This window comes from Engystomops pustulosus, unplaced genomic scaffold (genome assembly GCF_040894005.1).
Source record: "Engystomops pustulosus unplaced genomic scaffold, aEngPut4.maternal MAT_SCAFFOLD_420, whole genome shotgun sequence".
Taxonomy (NCBI): Eukaryota; Metazoa; Chordata; class Amphibia; order Anura; family Leptodactylidae; genus Engystomops; species Engystomops pustulosus.
Genome location: NW_027285299.1, coordinates 17634 through 41897, shown reverse-complemented (window position 1 = coordinate 41897; position 24264 = coordinate 17634). Strand labels below are relative to the sequence as shown.

Below are 24264 nucleotides of genomic sequence, written 5' to 3'. Positions count from 1 at the left end.
AAAAGCTGTGTAACAGTGAGGCTCATATCCCGCCACCTAGAACCTCCCTACTTGGTGAGGTACATTACTGCCACTATGCTGTCAGACAGTGTCCTCAAACAACCTTAGAAGAGCTCGGCAAACTGCAGACAATTCTTTCTTGTTGGAGGAAGCTGGCAACATCTCGGCATTCCAGAGACCCTGGACCACTATATTGCCTACGTGGCCCACCCAGCCGACTTGCTGGTGTCTGTCATTATACCTGGAGTCCACAACACCCATTTTTGGAGACTGGTGTGAATTCTCCACCAATAAAGAGACAGTTTCACCGAATGGGGAAAAGATATTTTCTGATTCAGACCCTGATCCGATCTTTCCAAGGTTGATAGTAGGAATTCTTGTAGGGTTCTGGTGTGTGCTTCAGTCCAACAAATGTAAATACTCCAAGCAGCTTCATTATGTCTCGAGCCGACACACCTGACCTTTGTAGAAATGAAGCCACTTGACCAGAGATCGAGGAGATCTTTTCGTGTGGGAGGAAAGGAGCCATCTGGACTGAGTCTGGGAGAATCCCCAGGAAAATCTTCTGTTGGCTCAGTCTGGTACTGGACTTCTCCCAGTTCAGAAACCAACCCAATCTGGATAATGTCCTGGGTCACCTGATGAGGAGGTCGTCCAAGTAGGGCACAACTCTAATGCCTTGAAGATGAAGGGCTGCTGTAAACCCTGCCGTGACCTTGGTGAGGATCCTGGAGGCTGAGCTGATGCCTAAGGGTAGAGCCTGGAATAGGTTTTGGTGCACTGTTCCTCTGACTGTGACAGCCGGCCTTAGAAACTTCTGGTGACTGCGGTGAGTGGGCATCACTGAGATCCAGGGTTGCCATGTAACATAAACTGACTGTGATACGGATGGTCTCAATCTTGAACCTTTTTTATTGTAAGAAACAATTTTTTTTTTGGATTAGGAACATTCGCAAGTAGAATCCCTTCCCCTTTGGAGTGGAGGCTCTGGAACCAGAACTTCCCTTAGAAGGGGAAGAAGGACCTTGATTTCCGGTTATCAAAAATCTTGGAGGAGGACGGCTTTTGAATTCCATCCTGTAGCCTGATGATATTAGGCCTGGGATAACCACGACCCCCGACCTGTAACCAGGCATCATTGGTTGGGGTAGGGTTGTACAGGAGACCTTGGCCTTTACCCCTCAAGCAATGGAATCTCTCTTGGGCTCCTCTTCTCTTAAAATCCGTGCTGCCTCTTCCTTGACCTGGAAAGGATTGCTGTGATGGTAAAATGTTGTCTCTGATGGGAAACCCTTCTTCTTGTCAGATGCCTTTTCATCCAAATCAAAGCCAAACAGTCAACCACCCTGGCAGGGCAGAGAGCAGAGCTTGGCCTTGGATCCAGCATCCCCACTATACGGTCGGAGCCAGGTAGTTCTTCTTGACGACATTTCGATGAGATCTGGCAAAGTGTCAGCCATAAATCTGGACACTGGAAGGGAGGCCAAGATTTCTTCTCTGGGACTACCCCCAGCAATATGACTGACCCAGCCAAACATCCAGGGGTAGGGCTGCACAGGTAGCTGAGGTGGTGGGTCTTATCATGCCTGTTGTGTTTTCCCAGCCTTTCTTGACCAAACCTTCCGCTTTTTTTTCCAATGGATCGTGCAAAAGTCTCAAATAACTCCTTAACATCCTCCAGGCCCATTGCTGATCTCAAGGCTTTAAGGAGGGAGTCCGTCTCCTAGGGTAAGCACCATGGTTTGCCCGAATTATCCTCTGAGTCTTCAGAGCCTTTTCTACAACAGAAAATACTTCATTCTTAATGATATTTGATAGTGAGGAGGGGGATTCATCCGTAACAATCATCTCCGAGCATTTCCTGCACAACGGCTTCTTGTAGGATGAGGAAAGCAGGAAATGCCCCATACACGAGCCGGAGAGGCCGGAGAGGACAACTTGTCTGCCTGACGATGAAAAGGTGACACATTAATAGTAACAAAAGGCAGAATATATTAGGGTAAACCACAGGAGGGACTGACAGCAGGATCCAGAGAGCACCGGGACGTCAGAAGGAGCAGAACCACCATCAGCCTGCAACACCGGTAGGGAACAACTGCACGAGCCGAGACCGCTGAGCGCCTTCATTTCAAATTTAGGGGAAAACAAATCTGGTAAGCACAGCCAAGGTGCAGACGTAGCCCGTGCATCAAGGGAATGCAACTGAATGTAGAAGATGCACGAAAAAACGGCTAATAGGTAAGTACAGCACACAAAACGTCAATGATTATTATAATTATTCAACAAGACAAAGCAATCCAAAGACATAATGTACATATCATGCAGAACGGTGACCACCCATGTCCAATCACTGATAATGATACCTATGATGGAGAGGTAAGTGACAACACCTACAGCCACTATCAGACAGAGAGATGTGATGGAGAAGATATCAATAGTACTATGCCCAGAATAAGCCAATATCAAGTATAAACCTGGGAGTGGTGAAGACGAGGAGCTGAAGGCACAGCTCTGTGAAGGAGGAGTCCATAGGGAACAAGGTGTCCTCCCGCTGACGTCCTCTTTCCTTCCTCCCACCTGTATGCCATCCCCATCTTCTCCATCACATGCTCTCTGTCTGATAGTGGCTGGAGGTCACTTACCTCTCCATCATAGGCTTTGGGAGGTTGGATATCATTATCAGTGATTGGACATGGGTGGTCACCGTTCTGCATGATATGTACATTATGTCTTTGGATTGCTTTGTCTTGTTGAATAATAATCATTGACGTTTTGTGTACTTACCTATTGGCCGTTTTTCGTGCATCTCTGTCTTCTTCTACATTCAATTTCATTTCAAATTTGGTGCCAAAATTTTACAGCGGGGGCGGAGCCACCTTCATCCCTGGAGGAGGAGGGGTTCCCTGGCCTTAGTGAACCCATCATACATGGGATGTGCCAGGTCCTATCGCTGCCCCCAAGGCGCCCAGCAGCAGGGGAAGTCCGGGGCCTGCAGAGACACCAAACTAAAACTGAGCCGGGACATTGTAAAGGCTTCCTTGGTGTCAGTTTTCTATCCCTGAGGGCGGGGGAGACCCTCCAGTATGGCCGCCGGGGAGGTGGGGGCCAATGGTCGTGGTTGTGCAGCATTAGGAGGTCACATTCACTGAAATCTAAAGCTATTTCACTCCAAAACATCCCAAAAGGTTACATGTAACATAGGACAGAAGGTCCTGTGCTAGGAGACCTGGCAGAAGGTCCTGTGCTCGGAGACCTGGCAGAAGGTCCTGTGCTCGGAGACCTGGCAGAAGGTCCTGTGCTAGGAGACATGGCAGAAGGTCCTGTGCTAGGAGACATGGCAGAAGGTCCTGTGCTAGGAGACATGGCAGAAGGTCCTGTGCTAGGAGACATGGCAGAAGGTCCTGTGCTAGGAGACATGGCAGAAGGTCCTGTGCTAGGAGACCTGGCAGAAGGTCCTGTGCTAGGAGACCTGGCAGAAGGTCCTGTGCTAGGAGACCTGGCAGAAGGTCCTGTGCTCCATGTAACTTGTCAGGATGCTCGGTGAATGTCTCCTCCCAGTTTCAGTTCTTTACAACCTATGAAATGTCTGGAATCTGCTGCACAGTATCATTTGGTGCATTTTGAGTTTTTTTTTTCAGATTTTGGAGAATATCCTGATGACATTGGGAGGTTTGTTCATTATACGGACTGTCATCTGCATCAAACATTTAGGAAAATCAGAGATAAACATACTTTGTATAATAATTTGGAACGTGGTGTACAATATACAAAAGCCACCGAAACATAAAACATCTGCAGGAGCGCGGCGCAGCAGCACGAGGAGACCGTGTGCAGGAGCATGGCGCAGCAGCACGAGGAGAACATCTGCAGGAGCATGGCGCAGCAGCACGAGGAGACCATGTGCAGGAGCGCGGCGCAGCAGCACGAGGAGACCGTGTGCAGGAGCATGGCGCAGCAGCACGAGGAGACCATGTGCAGGAGCATGGCGCAGCAGCACGAGGAGACCATGTGCAGGAGCATGGCGCAGCAGCACGAGGAGACCATGTGCAGGAGCATGGCGCAGCAGCACGAGGAGACCATGTGCAGGAGCGTGGCGCAGCAGCACAAGGAGACCATGTGCAGGAGCATGGCGCAGCCGCGCGAGGAGAACATGTGCAGGAGCATGGCGCAGCAGCACGAGGAGACCATGTGCAGGAGCATGGCGCAGCAGCACGAGGAGACCATGTGCAGGAGCGTGGCGCAGCAGCACGAGGAGACCATGTGCAGGAGCATGGCGCAGCCGCGCGAGGAGAACATGTGCAGGAGCATGGCGCAGCAGCACGAGGAGACCATGTGCAGGAGCATGGCGCAGCAGCACGAGGAGACCATGTGCAGGAGCATGGCGCAGCAGCACGAGGAGACCATGTGCAGGAGCATGGCGCAGCAGCACGAGGAGACCATGTGCAGGAGCATGGCGCAGCAGCACGAGGAGACCATGTGCAGGAGCATGGCGCAGCAGCACGAGGAGACCATGTGCAGGAGCATGGCGCAGCAGCACGAGGAGACCATGTGCAGGAGCATGGCGCAGCAGCACGAGGAGACCATGTGCAGGAGCATGGCGCAGCAGCACGAGGAGACCATGTGCAGGAGCATGGCGCAGCAGCACGAGGAGACCATGTGCAGGAGCATGGCGCAGCAGCACGAGGAGAACATCTGCAGGAGCATGGCGCAGCAGCACGAGGAGAACATACAAGCCTCGCTCAATCTCCACTGATCCAGAGACGTTTCCTGTCCCAATGCTGGAGCTGCTGGGAGGTCTGATGGCCACGCTTCACCGGTACCCAGGACCCCCAGAAGAGGCGCCAAGCAGGACAAACAATGGGACCAGCTTACCTGAGCCGGCCATCCTGAGCAGCCGCTCCACCTGGAATGATCTTGGTGATGAAAATGCTGGGGTCATCCCCTACATGGGGGTTATCAGTTCCTCCTGCAATGCTGAACCCCAATCCTGAGTTACCCTATGAAAGAGAGAGTCTGATAGATAAAGGAAGGCACAGACACAGCACCAGGCGGCAAGGGGTGCCCGAAGTGTCAGCATGGAGCCGACCAACAGCAGGGGTGGGCTGAGAAGAAGGGGCCTACCAACAGCGGGGGGAAAGGGTTGACCAACAGCAGGGGTGGGGTGAGAAGAAGGGGCCTACCAACATCGGCGGGGAAGGGGTTGGCCAACAGCAGGGGTGGGCTGAGAAGAAGGGGCCTACCAACATCGGGGGTAAAGGGGCCTACCAACAGCGGGGGGAAGGGGTTGGCCAACAGCAGGGGTGGGGTGAGAAGAAGGGGCCGAAACAGAGGGAAGAATGGTGGAGTGAGAAGAAGGGGCTGACAAACAGCAGAGGAGGGGAGAATAGGACCAACCAACAGTAGAGGGAGGGGTGAGAAGAAGGGACCGACCAACAGTGTGAGGAAGGGGCCGACCGATAGCAGGGGGTTGGTGTGAAAAAAGGGGGATGGACAACACCGGGGTAAGGGGTCGATTAACAGCAGGGGTGGGGTGAGAAGGAGAGGTTTACCAACAACGGAGGGGAAGTGAAAAGATAGAGCCGACCAACAATGGGAGGGAAGGGGCCGACCAACAGTAGGGGATCGGGCATACCTCCCAACATTTCTGGAAGGGAAAGAGGGACAAAATGGCAGTCCCCCTAAGCCACATCCCCTATCACTCCCTGGCCACGCCCCACATTTTTACCACATTATAAGAATAAAAATCATCTTTCTCGATAATAATTATAATATTAAAAAAATGTTAAGCTGGTTTGGGATGAACCCAGAACCTGCACAGTCCATGTGCCTCTATCCACTAAGCTACAGGTTAAGTGCTTAGTAATTTGATGATATTTGGTAACTAAGAGCTGTCACCTGTTACTGTTACACTGTGACACAGACTTAATGCCCTGGTATATGGAGAGGGATCTTCTCACAGATTATTATTGTAATTAAGGAGACAATTATTATTATTATTATTAATAATAGTCTCACGTAATAATAATTGTCTCAATAATTACAATAATAATCTGTGAGAAGATCCCTCGCTATATACCAGGGCATTAAGTCTGTGTCACAGTGTAACAGTAGCAGTCACAGTGCTTAGTTACCAAAAAGCCTCACATACAAAATCACTGAGCTCATAGCTTAGTGGATCGAGGCTCTGTGTCTCTATGGCACTTGGACTGCAGAGGGTCTGGGTTTGAATCCCGGGCCTGGCAAACATTTATTTAATTGAATTAATAGAGCCTTGTGTCTGGGGAAGCCCTAGGAGATGCAGTGACCATATATGGACAGATGGTGATCTGAACCTGATGACGTGGTCCCTGCTCTGCGCTAACCCGACACTTCTCTCAAAAGCATTCCCTGCTCGATGTCTGGGATGGTTCGGGAGCTATGGGGTCGGGTGAGAAGAAGAGTCCGACCAACAGCGGGAGGGGAAGGGGCCGAACAACAGCAGGGGGTGGGGTAAGAAGAACAGCTCGACCAACAGTGGGAGGGAGGAGGAATGGGCTGATTGACAGTAGGGTGGGGGGGAAATAAAAGGCCAACAAGCAAGACGTGGAGGAAGCGTCCGACCAATAGCGCGGGGGGGGGGGGGGTGGCTAACCGACAGCATAGGGGGGAGGAGGAGGAAGGGGCTGACTGACAGCATAGGGGGGAGAGGAGGAAGGGGCTGACTGACAGCATAGGGGGAGGGGGGAGGAGGAAGGGGCTGACTGACAGCATAGGGGGAGGGGGGAGGAGGAAGGGGCTGACTGACAGCATAGGGGGGAGGAGGAAGGGGCTGACTGACAGCATAGGGGGGAGGAGGAAGGGGCTGACTGACAGCATAGGGGGGAGAGGAGGAAGGGGCTGACTGACAGCATAGGGGGAGGGGGGAGGGGGGAGGAGGAAGGGGCTGACTGACAGCATAGGGGGGGAGGAGGAAGGGGCTGACTGACAGCATAGGGGGAGGGGGGAGGAGGAAGGGGCTGACTGACAGCATAGGGGGGGGGGAGGAAGGGGCTGACTGACAGCATAGGGGGGGGGAGGAAAAAGGGGCTGACTGACAGCATAGGGGGGGGAGGAAGGGGCTGACTGACAGCATAGGGGGGGGGAAGGGGCTGACTGACAGCATAGGGGGGGGAGGAAGGGGCTGACTGACAGCATAGGGGGGGGGAGGAAGGGGCTGACTGACAGCATAGGGGGGGGAGGAAGGGGCTGACTGACAGCATAGGGGGGGAGGAGGAAGGGGCTGACTGACAGCATAGGGGGGGGGAGGAAGGGGCTGACTGACAGCATAGGGGGAGGAGGAGGAAGGGGCTGACTGACAGCATAGGGGGAGGAGGAGGAAGGGGCTGACTGACAGCATAGGGGGAGGAGGAGGAAGGGGCTGACTGACAGCATAGGGGGAGGAGGAGGAAGGGGCTGACTGACAGCATAGGGGGAGGAGGAGGAAGGGGCTGACTGACAGCATAGGGGGAGGAGGAGGAAGGGGCTGACTGACAGCATAGGGGGGGGGAGGAAGGGGCTGACTGACAGCATAGGGGGGGGGGGAGGAAGGGGATGACTGACAGCATAGGGGGGGGGGAAGGGGCTGACTGACAGCATAGGGGGGGGGAGGAAGGGGATGACTGACAGCATAGGGGGGGGGGAAGGGGATGACTGACAGCATAGGGGGGAGGAGGAAGGGGCTGACTGACAGCATAGGGGGGGGGGAGGGGCTGACTGACAGCATAGGGGGGGGAGGAAGGGGCTGACTGACAGCATAGGAGGGAGGAGGAGGAAGGGGATGACTGACAGCATAGGGGGAGGAGGAGGAAGGGGCTGACTGACAGCATAGGGGGAGGAGGAGGAAGGGGCTGACTGACAGCATAGGGGGGGAGGAGGAAGGGGCTGACTGACAGCATAGGGGGGGGGGAGGAAGGGGATGACTGACAGCATAGGAGGGGGAGGAGGAAGGGGCTGACTGACAGCATAGGGGGAGGAGGAAGGGGATGACTGACAGCATAGGGGGGGGGAGGAAGGGGCTGACTGACAGCATAGGGGGGGGAGGAGGAGGAAGGGGCTGACTGACAGCATAGGGGGGGGGAGGAGGAAGGGGCTGACTGACAGCATAGGGGGAGGAGGAGGAAGGGGCTGACTGACAGCATAGGGGGGGGGGGAAGGGGATGACTGACAGCATAGGAGGGGGAGGAGGAAGGGGCTGACTGACAGCATAGGAGGGGGAGGAGGAAGGGGCTGACTGACAGCATAGGGGGAGGAGGAAGGGGATGACTGACAGCATAGGGGGGGGGAGGAAGGGGCTGACTGACAGCATAGGGGGGGGAGGAGGAGGAAGGGGCTGACTGACAGCATAGGGGGGGGGAGGAGGAAGGGGCTGACTGACAGCATAGGGGGAGGAGGAGGAAGGGGCTGACTGACAGCATAGGGGGAGGAGGAAGGGGCTGACTGACAGCATAGGGGGGGGGAGGAAGGGGATGACTGACAGCATAGGGGGAGGAGGAAGGGGCTGACTGACAGCATAGGGGGAGGAGGAAGGGGCTGACTGACAGCATAGGGGGAGGAGGAAGGGGCTGACTGACAGCATAGGGGGAGAGGAGGAAGGGGCTGACTGACAGCATAGGGGGAGAGGAGGAAGGGGCTGACTGACAGCATAGGGGGGGAGGAGGAAGGGGCTGACTGACAGCATAGGGGGAGGGGGGAGGGGGGAGGAGGAAGGGGCTGACTGACAGCATAGGGGGAGAGGAGGAAGGGGCTGACTGACAGCATAGGGGGGGAGGAGGAAGGGGCTGACTGACAGCATAGGGGGAGGGGGGAGGGGGGAGGAGGAAGGGGCTGACTGACAGCATAGGGGGAGGGGGGAGGGGGGAGGAGGAAGGGGCTGACTGACAGCATAGGGGGAGAGGAGGAAGGGGCTGACTGACAGCATAGGGGGGGAGGAGGAAGGGGCTGACTGACAGCATAGGGGGAGGGGGGAGGGGGGAGGAGGAAGGGGCTGACTGACAGCATAGGGGGGGAGGAGGAAGGGGCTGACTGACAGCATAGGGGGAGGAGGAGGAAGGGGCTGACTGACAGCATAGGGGGAGAGGAGGAAGGGGCTGACTGACAGCATAGGGGGGGAGGAGGAAGGGACTGACTGACAGCATAGGGGGAGAGGAGGAAGGGGCTGACTGACAGCATAGGGGGGGAGGAGGAAGGGGCTGACTGACAGCATAGGGGGGGAGGAGGAAGGGGCTGACTGACAGCATAGGGGGAGGAGGAGGAAGGGGCTGACTGACAGCATAGGGGGAGAGGAGGAAGGGGCTGACTGACAGCATAGGGGGGGGAGGAAGGGGCTGACTGACAGCATAGGGGGAGAGGAGGAAGGGGCTGACTGACAGCATAGGGGGGGGAGGAAGGGGCTGACTGACAGCATAGGGGGAGGAGGAAGGGGCTGACTGACAGCATAGGGGGGGGGAGGAGGAAGGGGCTGACAGACAGCATAGGGGGAGGAGGAAGGGGCTGACTGACAGCATAGGGGGGGGGAGGAGGAAGGGGCTGACAGACAGCGGTGGTGGTGGGGTAGCTATTACATAAGTGGGTATGAGACACATCCCCTTCCTCCTCCCCCTATATATACATAGATAGATAAAGTTGTACCCTTTCCAGTGTGATCTCCTCATATTCCATCTCTGCCTCTGTCCCGTTGACCTACAGGAGGAGAAGACATTGTAGAGTGTTAGCTCTTGAGGGGAGGCTTGGAGGTGCTGCTCGTGTGTAGTAGACACTTACATAGGCCGGGGCTTCTAACGTGTCTGTATTTACAATGACAGGAGGAGAACTGGCCTAGAAGAGGAAGGAGCAGGGAGATTAGAGCCGCCTCATGTACCATACACATACATTATACACACCAGCAGTATATATAATACAGCCCTGTATATAGGTGACAGCACACACTAGCAGTATATATAATACAGTCCTGTATATAGGTGACAGCACACACTAGCAGTATATATAATACAGTCCTGTATATAGGTGACAGCACACACTAGCAGTATATATAAAACAGTCCTGTATATAGGTGACAGCACACACCAGCAGTATATATAATACAGTCCTGTATATAGGTGACAGCACACACTAGCAGTATATATAATACAGTCCTGTATATAGGTGACAGCACACACTGGCATTATATATATAATACAGTCCTGTATATAGGTGACAGCACACACTAGCAGTATATATATAATACAGTCCTGTATATAGGTGACAGCACACACTAGCAGTATATATAATACAGTCCTGTATATAGGTGACAGCACACACCAGCAGTATATATAATACATTCCTGTATATAGGTGACAGCACACACTAGCAGTATATATAATACAGTCCTGTATATAGGTGACAGCACACACTAGCAGTATATATAATACAGTCCTGTATATAGGTGACAGCACACACTAGCAGTATATATAATACAGTCCTGTATATAGGTGACAGCACACACTGGCATTATATATATAATACAGTCCTGTATATAGGTGACAGCACACACTAGCAGTATATATATAATACAGTCCTGTATATAGGTGACAGCACACACTAGCAGTATATATAATACAGTCCTGTATATAGGTGACAGCACACACTAGCAGTATATATATAATACAGTCCTGTATATAGGTGACAGCACACACTAGCAGTATATATATATAATACAGTCCTGTATATAGGTGACAGCACACACCAGCAGTATATATAATACAGTCCTGTATATAGGTGACAGCACACACTAGCAGTATATATAATACAGTCCTGTATATAGGTGACAGCACACACTGGCATTATATATATAATACAGTCCTGTATATAGGTGACAGCACACACTAGCAGTATATATAAAACAGTCCTGTATATAGGTGACAGCACACACCAGCAGTATATATAATACAGTCCTGTATATAGGTGACGGCACACACTAGCAGTATATATATAATACAGTCGTGTATATAGGTGACAGCACACACTAGCAGTATATATATAATACAGTCCTGTATATAGGTGACGGCACACACTAGCAGTATATATATAATACATTCCTGTATATAGGTGACAGCACACACTAGCAGTATATATAATACAGTCCTGTATATAGGTGACAGCACACACTAGCAGTATATATAATACAGTCCTGTATATAGGTGACAGCACACACTAGCAGTATATATAATACAGTCCTGTATATAGGTGACAGCACACACTGGCATTATATATATAATACAGTCCTGTATATAGGTGACAGCACACACTGGCATTATATATATAATACAGTCCTGTATATAGGTGACAGCACACACTAGCAGTATATATATAATACAGTCCTGTATATAGGTGACAGCACACACTAGCAGTATATATATATATATATATATATAATACAGTCCTGTATATAGGTGACAGCACACACTAGCAGTATATACATAATACAGTCCTGTATATAGGTGACAGCACACACTAGCAGTATATATATATATATATATATATATATATATATATATATATATATATATATATATATATAATACAGTCCTGTATATAGGTGACAGCACACACTAGCAGTATATATATAATACAGTCGTGTATATAGGTGACAGCACACACTAGCAGTATATATAATACAGTCCTGTATATAGGTGACAGCACACACTAGCAGTATATATAACACAGTCCTGTATATAGGTGACAGCACACACTAGCAGTATATATAATACAGTCCTGTATATAGGTGACAGCACACACTAGCAGTATATATATAATACAGTCCTGTATATAGGTGACAGCACACACTAGCAGTATATATATAATACAGTCCTGTATATAGGTGACAGCACACACTAGCAGTATATATATAATACAGTCCTGTATATAGGTGACAGCACACACTAGCAGTATATATATATAATACAGTCCTGTATATAGGTGACGGCACACACTAGCAGTATATATATAATACAGTCCTGTATATAGGTGACGGCACACACTAGCAGTATATATATAATACAGTCCTGTATATAGGTGACGGCACACACTAGCAGTATATATAATACAGTCCTGTATATAGGTGACAGCACACACTAGCAGTATATATAATACAGCCCTGTATATAGGTGACAGCACACACTAGCAGTATATATATAATACAGTCCTGTATATAGGTGACAGCACACACTAGCAGTATATATATATAATACAGTCCTGTATATAGGTGACAGCACACACTAGCAGTATATATATAATACAGTCCTGTATATAGGTGACAGCACACACTAGCAGTATATATATAATACAGTCCTGTATATAGGTGACAGCACACACTAGCAGTATATATAATACAGTCCTGTATATAGGTGACAGCACACACCAGCAGTATATATAATACAGTCCTGTATATAGGTGACAGCACACACTAGCAGTATATATAATACAGTCCTGTATATAGGTGACAGCACACACTAGCAGTATATATATAATACAGTCCTGTATATAGGTGACAGCACACACTAGCAGTATATATATAATACAGCCCTGTATATAGGTGACAGCAAACACTAGCAGTATATATAATACAGTCCTGTATATAGGTGACAGCACACACTAGCTGTATATATATAATACAGTCCTGTATATAGGTGACAGCACACACTAGCAGTATATATAATACAGTCCTGTATATAGGTGACAGCACACACCAGCAGTATATATAATACAGTCCTGTATATAGGTGACAGCACACACTAGCAGTATATATATAATACAGTCCTGTATATAGGTGACAGCACACACTAGCAGTATATATAATACAGCCCTGTATATAGGTGACAGCACACACCAGCAGTATATATAATACAGTCCTGTATATAGGTGACAGCACACACTAGCAGTATATATAATACAGTCCTGTATATAGGTGACAGCACACACTAGCAGTATATATATAAAACAGTCCTGTATATAGGTGACAGCACACACTAGCAGTATATATATAATACAGTCCTGTATATAGGTGACAGCACACACTAGCAGTATATATATAATACAGTCCTGTATATAGGTGACAGCACACACTAGCAGTATATATATAATACAGTCCTGTATATAGGTGACAGCACACACTAGCAGTATATATATAATACAGTCCTGTATATAGGTGACAGCACACACTGGCAGTATATATATAATACAGTCCTGTATATAGGTGACAGCACACACTAGCAGTATATATATAATACAGTCCTGTATATAGGTGACAGCACACACTAGCAGTATATATAATACAGTCCTGTATATAGGTGACAGCACACACTAGCAGGATATATATAACACAGTCCTGTATATAGGTGACAGCACACACTAGCAGTATATATATAATACAGTCCTGTATATAGGTGACAGCACACACTAGCAGTATATATATAATACAGTCCTGTATATAGGTGACAGCACACACTAGCAGTATATATAATACAGTCCTGTATATAGGTGACAGCACACACTAGCAGTATATATAATACAGTCCTGTATATAGGTGACAGCACACACTAGCAGTATATATAATACAGTCCTGTATATAGGTGACAGCACACACTAGCAATATATATATATAATACAGTCCTGTATATAGGTGACAGCACACACTAGCAGTATATATATAATACAGTCCTGTATATAGGTGACAGCACACATTAGCAGTATATATATAATACAGTCCTGTATATAGGTGACAGCACACACTAGCAGTATATATAATACAGCCCTGTATATAGGTGACAGCACACACTAGCAGTATATATATATAATACAGTCCTGTATATAGGTGACAGCACACACTAGCAGTATATATAATACAGTCCTGTATATAGGTGACAGCACACACTAGCAGTATATATAATACAGTCCTGTATATAGGTGACAGCACACACTAGCAGTATATATATAATACAGTCCTGTATATAGGTGACAGCACACACCAGCAGTATATATATATATAATACAGTCCTGTATATAGGTGACAGCACACACTAGTAGTATATATAATACAGCCCTGTATATAGGTGACAGCACACACTAGCAGTATATATAATACAGCCCTGTATATAGGTGACAGCACACACTAGCAGTATATATAATACAGTCCTGTATATAGGTGACAGCACACACCAGCAGTATATATAATACAGTCCTGTATATAGGTGACAGCACACACCAGCAGTATATATAATACAGTCCTGTATATAGGTGACAGCACACACCAGCAGTATATATATAATACAGTCCTGTATATAGGTGACAGCACACACTAGCAGTATATATAATACAGTCCTGTATATAGGTGACAGCACACACTAGCAGTATATATAATACAGTCCTGTATATAGGTGACAGCACACACTAGCAGTATATATATAATACAGTCCTGTATATAGGTGACAGCACACACTAGCAGTATATATAATACAGTCCTGTATATAGGTGACAGCACACACTAGCAGTATATATATAATACAGTCCTGTATATAGGTGACAGCACACACTAGCAGTATATATATAATACAGTCCTGTATATAGGTGACAGCACACACTAGCAGTATATATATAATACAGTCCTGTATATAGGTGACAGCACACACTAGCAGTATATATAATACAGTCCTGTATATAGGTGACAGCACACACTAGCAGTATATATATAATACAGTCCTGTATATAGGTGACAGCACACACTAGCAGTATATATATAATACAGTCCTGTATATAGGAGACAGCACACACTAGCAGTATATATAATACAGTCCTGTATATAGGAGACAGCACACACTAGCAGTATATATAATACAGTCCTGTATATAGGTGACAGCACACACTAGCAGTATATATAATACAGTCCTGTATATAGGTGACAGCACACACCAGCAGTATATATAATACAGCCCTGTATATAGGTGACAGCACACACTAGCAGTATATATAATACAGTCCTGTATATAGGTGACAGCACACACCAGCAGTATATATAATACAGTCCTGTATATAGGTGACAGCACACACTAGCAGAATATATATAATACAGTCCTGTATATAGGTGACAGCACACACCAGCAGTATATATAATACAGCCCTGTATATAGGTGACAGCACACACTAGCAGTATATATAATACAGTCCTGTATATAGGTGACAGCACACACCAGCAGTATATATAATACAGCCCTGTATATAGGTGACAGCACACACTAGCAGTATATATATATAATACAGTCCTGTATATAGGTGACAGCACACACTAGCAGTATATATAATACAGTCCTGTATATAGGTGACAGCACACACTAGCAGTATATATAATACAGTCCTGTATATAGGTGACAGCACACACTAGCAGTATATATATAATACAGTCCTGTATATAGGTGACAGCACACACTAGCAGTATATATAATACAGTCCTGTATATAGGTGACAGCACACACCAGCAGTATATATAATACAGTCCTGTATATAGGTGACAGCACACACTAGCAGTATATATAACACAGTCCTGTATATAGGTGACAGCACACACTAGCAGTATATATAATACAGTCCTGTATATAGGTGACAGCACACACTAGCAGTATATATAATACAGTCCTGTATATAGGTGACAGCACACACTAGCAGTATATATAATACAGTCCTGTATATAGGTGACAGCACACACTAGCAGTATATATAATACAGTCCTGTATATAGGTGACAGCACACACTAGCAGTATATATATAATACAGTCCTGTATATAGGTGACAGCACACACTAGCAGTATATATAATACAGTCCTGTATATAGGTGACAGCACACACTAGCAGTATATATAATACAGTCCTGTATATAGGTGACAGCACACACTAGCAGTATATATATAATACAGTCGTGTATATAGGTGACAGCACACACTAGCAGTATATATAATACAGTCCTGTATATAGGTGACAGCACACACTAGCAGTATATATAATACAGTCCTGTATATAGGTGACAGCACACACTAGCAGTATATATAATACAGCCCTGTATATAGGTGACAGCACACACTAGCAGTATATATAATACAGTCCTGTATATAGGTGACAGCACACACTGGCAGTATATATATAATACAGTCCTGTATATAGGTGACAGCACACACTAGCAGTATATATAATACAGTCCTGTATATAGGTGACAGCACACACTAGCAGTATATATAATACAGCCCTGTATATAGGTGACAGCACACACCAGCAGTATATATATATAATACAGTCCTGTATATAGGTGACGGCACACACTAGCAGTATATATATAATACAGTCCTGTATATAGGTGACAGCACACACTAGCAGTATATATATATAATACAGTCCTGTATATAGGTGACAGCACACACTAGCAGTATATATAAAACAGTCCTGTATATAGGTGACAGCACACACCAGCAGTATATATAATACAGTCCTGTATATAGGTGACAGCACACACTAGCAGTATATATATATAATACAGTCCTGTATATAGGTGACAGCACACACCAGCAGTATATATAATACAGTCCTGTATATAGGTGACAGCACACACCAGCAGTATATATATAATACAGCCCTGTATATAGGTGACAGCACACACTAGCAGGATATATATAACACAGTCCTGTATATAGGTGACAGCACACACTAGCAGTATATATATAATACAGTCCTGTATATAGGTGACAGCACACACTAGCAGTATATATAATACAGTCCTGTATATAGGTGACAGCACACACCAGCAGTATATATAATACAGTCCTGTATATAGGTGACAGCACACACTAGCAGTATATATATATAATACAGTCCTGTATATAGGTGACAGCACACACTAGCAGTATATATATATAATACAGTCCTGTATATAGGTGACAGCACACACCAGCAGTATATATAATACAGTCCTGTATATAGGTGACAGCACACACCAGCAGTATATATATAATACAGCCCTGTATATAGGTGACAGCACACACTAGCAGTATATATAATACAGTCCTGTATATAGGTGACAGCACACACTAGCAGTATATATATAATACAGTCCTGTATATAGGTGACAGCACACACTAGCAGTATATATATATAATACAGTCCTGTATATAGGTGACAGCACACACTAGCAGTATATATAATACAGTCCTGTATATAGGTGACAGCACACACTAGCACTATATATAATACAGTCCTGTATATAGGTGACAGCACACACCAGCAGTATATATATATATATAATACAGTCCTGTATATAGGTGACAGCACACACTAGCAGTATATATAATACAGCCCTGTATATAGGTGACAGCACACACTAGCAGTATATATAATACAGTCCTGTATATAGGTGACAGCACACACTAGCAGTATATATAATACAGTCCTGTATATAGGTGACAGCACACACCAGCAGTATATATAATACAGCCCTGTATATAGGTGACAGCACACACTAGCAGTATATATAATACAGCCCTGTATATAGGTGACAGCACACACTAGCAGTATATATAATACAGTCCTGTATATAGGTGACAGCACACACTAGCAGTATATATAATACAGCCCTGTATATAGGTGACAGCACACACTAGCAGTATATATATATAATACAGTCCTGTATATAGGTGACAGCACACACTAGCAGTATATATAATACAGCCCTGTATATAGGTGACAGCACACACTAGCAGTATATATAATACAGTCCTGTATATAGGTGACAGCACACACTAGCAGTATATATAATACAGTCCTGTATATAGGTGACAGCACACACCAGCAGTATATATAATACAGTCCTGTATATAGGTGACAGCACACACTAGCAATATATATATATAATACAGTCCTGTATATAGGGGACAGCACACACTAGCAGTATATATAATACAGTCCTGTATATAGGTGACAGCACACACTAGCAGTATATATATATAATACAGTCCTGTATATAGGTGACAGCACACACTGGCATTATATATATAATACAGTCCTGTATATAGGTGACAGCACACATGACCCCTCAATACAAAATGTGAGACCAGATACCCTGGGATATGGCGGCCATTGCAGCGCAGAATCTCACTGCGTCACATCATCATTCACAGCACACTACAGCCTCTGCTACATCTGTACACACCGCACACTCCGGGCTCTGCTACATCTGTACACACCGCACACTCCAGCCTCTGCTACATCTGTACACACCGCACACTCCAGCCTCTGCTACATCTGTACACACCGCACACTCCAGGCTCTGCTACATCTGTACACACCGCACACTCCAGCCTCTGCTACATCTGTACACACCGCACACTCCAGCCTCTGCTACATCTGTACACACCGCACACTCCAGCCTCTGCTACATCTGAACACACCGCACACTCCGGGCTCTGCTACATCTGTACACACCGCACACTCCAGCCTCTGCTACATCTGTACACACCGCACACTCCGGGCTCTGCTACATCTGAACACACCGCACACTCCGGGCTCTGCTACATCTGTACACACCGCACACTCCAGCCTCTGCTACATCTGTACACACCGCACACTCCAGCCTCTGCTACATCTGAACACACCGCACACTCCAGCCTCTGCTACATCTGTACACACCGCACACTCCAGCCTCTGCTACATCTGTACACACCGCACACTCCAGCCTCTGCTACATCTGTACACATCGCACACTACAGGCTCTGCTACATCTGTACACACCGCACACTCCAGGCTCTGCTACATCTGTACACACCGCACACTGCAGGCTCTGCTACATCTGTACACACCGCACACTACAGCCTCTGCTACATCTGTACACACCGCACACTACAGCCTCTGCTACATCTGTACACACCGCACACTACAGCCTCTGCTACATCTGTACACACCGCACACTACAGCCTCTGCTACATCTGTACACACCGCACACTCCAGCCTCTGCTACATCTGTACACACCGCACACTCCAGCCTCTGCTACATCTGAACACACCGCACACTCCGGGCTCTGCTACATCTGAACACACCGCACACTCCGGGCTCTGCTACATCTGTACACACCGCACACTCCAGCCTCTGCTACATCTGTACACACCGCACACTCCAGCCTCTGCTACATCTGTACACACCGCACACTCCAGCCTCTGCTACATCTGTACACACCGCACACTCCAGCCTCTGCTACATCTGTACACACCGCACACTACAGCCTCTGCTACATCTGTACACACCGCACACTCCAGGCTCTGCTACATCTGTACACACCGCACACTCCAGCCTCTGCTACATCTGTACACACCGCACACTACAGCCTCTGCTACACCTGTACACACCGCACACTCCGGCCTCTGCTACATCTGTACACACCGCACACTACAGGCTCTGCTACATCTGTACACACCGCACACTACAGCCTCTGCTACATCTGTACACACCGCACACTACAGCCTCTGCTACATCTGTACACACCGCACACTCCAGCCTCTGCTACATCTGTACACACCGCACACTACAGCCTCTGCTACATCTGTACACACCGCACACTACAGCCTCTGCTACATCTGTACACACCGCACACTACAGCCTCTGCTACATCTGTACACACCGCACACTCCAGCCTCTGCTACATCTGTACACACCGCACACTACAGCCTCTGCTACATCTGTACACACCGCACACTCCAGCCTCTGCTACATCTGTACACACCGCACACTACAGCCTCTGCTACATCTGTACACACCGCACACTCCAGCCTCTGCTACATCTGTACACACCGCACACTACAGCCTCTGCTACATCTGTACACACCGCACACTACAGCCTCTGCTACATCTGTACACACCGCACACTCCAGGCCCTGCTACATCTGTACACACCGCACACTCCAGCCTCTGCTACATCTGTACACACCGCACACTCCAGGCTCTGCTACATCTGTACACACCGCACACTCCAGCCTCTGCTACATCTGTACACACCGCACACTACAGCCTCTGCTACATCTGTACACACCGCACACTCCAGCCTCTGCTACATCTGTACACACCGCACACTACAGCCTCTGCTACATCTGTACACACCGCACACTCCAGCCTCTGCTACATCTGAACACACCGCACACTCCGGGCTCTGCTACATCTGTACACACCGCACACTCCAGCCTCTGCTACATCTGTACACACCGCACACTACAGCCTCTGCTACATCTGTACACACCGCACACTCCAGCCTCTGCTACATCTGAACACACCGCACACTCCGGGCTCTGCTACATCTGAACACACCGCACACTCCGGGCTCTGCTACATCTGTACACACCGCACACTCCAGCCTCTGCTACATCTGTACACACCGCACACTCCAGCCTCTGCTACATCTGAACACACCGCACACTCCGGGCTCTGCTACATCTGTACACACCGCACACTCCAGCCTCTGCTACATCTGTACACACCGCACACTCCAGCCTCTGCTACATCTGTACACATCGCACACTACAGGCTCTGCTACATCTGTACACACCGCACACTCCAGGCTCTGCTACATCTGTACACACCGCACACTGCAGGCTCTGCTACATCTGTACACACCGCACACTACAGCCTCTGCTACATCTGTACACACCGCACACTACAGCCTCTGCTACATCTGTACACACCGCACACTACAGCCTCTGCTACATCTGTACACACCGCACACTACAGCCTCTGCTACATCTGTACACACCGCACACTCCAGCCTCTGCTACATCTGTACACACCGCACACTGCAGCCTCTGCTACATCTGTACACACCGCACACTACAGCCTCTGCTACATCTGTACACACCGCACACTACAGCCTCTGCTACATCTGTACACACCGCACACTACAGCCTCTGCTACATCTGTACACACCGCACACTCCGGCCTCTGCTACATCTGTACACACCGCACACTCCAGGCTCTGCTACATCTGTACACACCGCACACTCCAGCCTCTGCTACATCTGAACACACCGCACACTCCGGGCTCTGCTACATCTGTACACACCGCACACTCCAGCCTCTGCTACATCTGTACACACCGCACACTACAGCCTCTGCTACATCTGTACACACCGCACACTACAGCCTCTGCTACATCTGTACACACAGCACACTCCAGCCTCTGCTACATCTGTACACACAGCACACTACAGCCTCTGCTACATCTGTACACACCGCACACTGCAGGCTCTGCTACATCTGTACACACCGCACACTCCAGCCTCTGCTACATCTGTACACACCGCACACTACAGGCTCTGCTACATCTGTACACACCGCACACTCCAGCCTCTGCTACATCTGTACACACCGCACACTCCAGCCTCTGCTACATCTGTACACACCGCACACTACAGCCTCTGCTACATCTGTACACACCGCACACTACAGCCTCTGCTACATCTGTACACACCGCACACTCCAGCCTCTGCTACATCTGTACACACCGCACACTGCAGGCTCTGCTACATCTGTACACATCGCACACTACAGCCTCTGCTACATCTGTACACACCGCACACTGCAGCCTCTGCTACATCTGTACACACCGCACACTCCAGCCTCTGCTACATCTGAACACACCGCACACTACAGCCTCTGCTACATCTGTACACACCGCACACTACAGCCTCTGCTACATCTGTACACACCGCACACTCCGGCCTCTGCTACATCTGTACATACCGCACACTACAGCCTCTGCTACATCTGTACACACCGCACACTACAGCCTCTGCTACATCTGTACACACCGCACACTCCAGCCTCTGCTACATCTGAACACACCGCACACTCCGGGCTCTGCTACATCTGTACACACCGCACACTCCGGCCTCTGCTACATCTGTACACACCGCACACTACAGCCTCTGCTACATCTGAACACACCGCACACTCCGGGCTCTGCTACATCTGTACACACCGCACACTACAGCCTCTGCTACATCTGTACACACCGCACACTACAGCCTCTGCTACATCTGTACACACCGCACACTCCAGGCTCTGCTACATCTGTACACACCGCACACTACAGCCTCTGCTACATCTGTACACACCGCACACTACAGGCTCTGCTACATCTGTCACACTCTCCGGCTCTGCTACATCTGTCACACTCACCGGCTCTGCTACATGTGTCACACTCACCGGCTCTGCTACATGTGTCACACTCACCGGCTCTGCTACATGTGTCACAGTCACCGGCTCTGCTACATGTGTCACAGTCACCGGCTCTGCTACATGTGTCACACTCTCCGGCTCTGCTACATCTGTCACACTCACCGGCTCTGCTACATCTGTCACACTCACCGGCTCTGCTACATCTGTCACACTCACCGGCTCTGCTACATCTGTCACACTCACCGGCTCTGCTACATCTGTCACACTCACCGGCTCTGCTACATCTGTCACACTCACCGGCTCTGCTACATCTGTCACACTCACCGGCTCTGCTACATGTGTCACACTCACCGGCTGTCTCTGTTTCTTCGCTTTCCTGACGTTGCTTATGAAACGTCTCCCCATCTTTTTTGCGTACCAGACGGATACAAACATCGCTCCCCCCGATCTTTGGGTGCGAGAAGGGAGGGGGGATGGAGTGATGGACGGAGGGAGGAGAGAAAGACAAGAGAAAAGACGAGAGACAGGGAGGATCCGGTGCAGAGACGCGAGGGGGCCGCTGTCACTCCAGGCAGGAACGCAGAGTCATGGCAGCGCACCGGATCCTCATATCGGGGTGGTCTCTGCCCCCTAATTCGTCACATTACAGCAGCCACTCCGGGAGGGGGAGCGAGGAGCAGCCATTGAGGGGGCGACAGAAAGGGGAAACACACGGAGACATCCAGGAACATCCACACAGATAAACAGCGAGGAGCCGCAGGATGAGGGGGAGGAGGCGATGACGAGATGGGGGAGCACCAGGGATGAATGGAGAGGAGGCTGCAACCAGGCAACACCGATGGAGAGGAGGAGGGAGAAGGACCAGGAGAGGAGGAGGGAGAAGGACCAGGAGAGGAGGAGGGAGAGGGACCAGGAGAGGAGGAGGAGGAGGAGGGAGAGGGAGGAGGGAGAAGGACCAGGAGAGGAGGAGGAGAGAGGAGGAGGAGGAGGAGGGAGAGGGACCAGGAGAGGAGGAGGGAGAGGGACCAGGAGAGGAGGAGGGAGAAGGACCAGGAGAGGAGGAGGAGGAGGAGAGAGAAGGAGGAGGGAGAAGGACCAGGAGAGGAGGAGGAGAGAGGAGGAGGAGGAGGGAGAGGGACCAGGAGAGGAGGAGGAGAGAGGAGGAGGAGGAGGGAGAGGGACCAGGAGAGGAGGAGGAGAGAGGAGGAGGAGGAGGAGGGAGAAGGACCAGGAGAGGAGGAGGAGAGAGGAGGAGGAGGAGGAGGGAGAGGGACCAGGAGAGGAGGAGGGAGAGGGACCAGGAGAGGAGGAGGGAGAAGGACCAGGAGAGAGGAGGAGGGAGAGGGACCAGGAGAGGAGGAGGAGGAGGAGAGAGAAGGAGGAGGGAGAAGGACCAGGAGAGGAGGAGGAGAGAGGAGGAGGAGGAGGGAGAGGGACCAGGAGAGGAGGAGGGAGAGGGACCAGGAGAGGAGGAGGGAGAAGGACCAGGAGAGAGGAGGAGGGAGAGGGACCAGGAGAGGAGGAGGGAGAGGGACCAGGAGAGGAGGAGGGAGAAGGACCAGGAGAGGAGGAGGAGGAGGAGGAGGGAGAAGGACCAGGAGAGGAGGAGGGAGAAGGACCAGGAGAGGAGGAGGGAGAAGGACCAGGAGAGAGGAGGAGGAGGAGGCTGCAACCAGGCAACACCAATGGAGAGGAGGAGGGAGAGGGACCAGGAGAGGAGGAGGAAGAGGGACCAGGAGAGGAGGAGGGAGAAGGACCAGGAGAGGAGGAGGGAGGAGGAGGAGGGAGAAGGACCAGGAGAGGAGGAGGGAGAAGGACCAGGAGAGGAGGAGGGAGAAGGACCAGGAGAGGAGGAGGGAGGAGGAGGAGGGAGAAGGACGAGGGAGGAGGAGGAGGGAGAAGGACCAGGAGAAGAGAAGGGAGAAGGACCAGGAGAGGAGGATGAGGGAGAAGGACCAGGAGAGGAGGAGGGAGAAGGACCAGGAGAGAGGAGGAGAGAGGAGGAGGAGGGAGAAGGACCA

At 49.3% G+C, this 24264-nt stretch overlaps 1 pseudogene; it reads right to left on the bottom strand.

Moving 5' to 3' along the window:
- The window catches only part of LOC140111322 (disks large homolog 4-like), a 34564-nt pseudogene extending 11408 nt beyond the window's left edge, over window positions 1–23156 (bottom strand).
- Between the last annotated feature and the right edge of the window lie 1108 nt (window positions 23157–24264).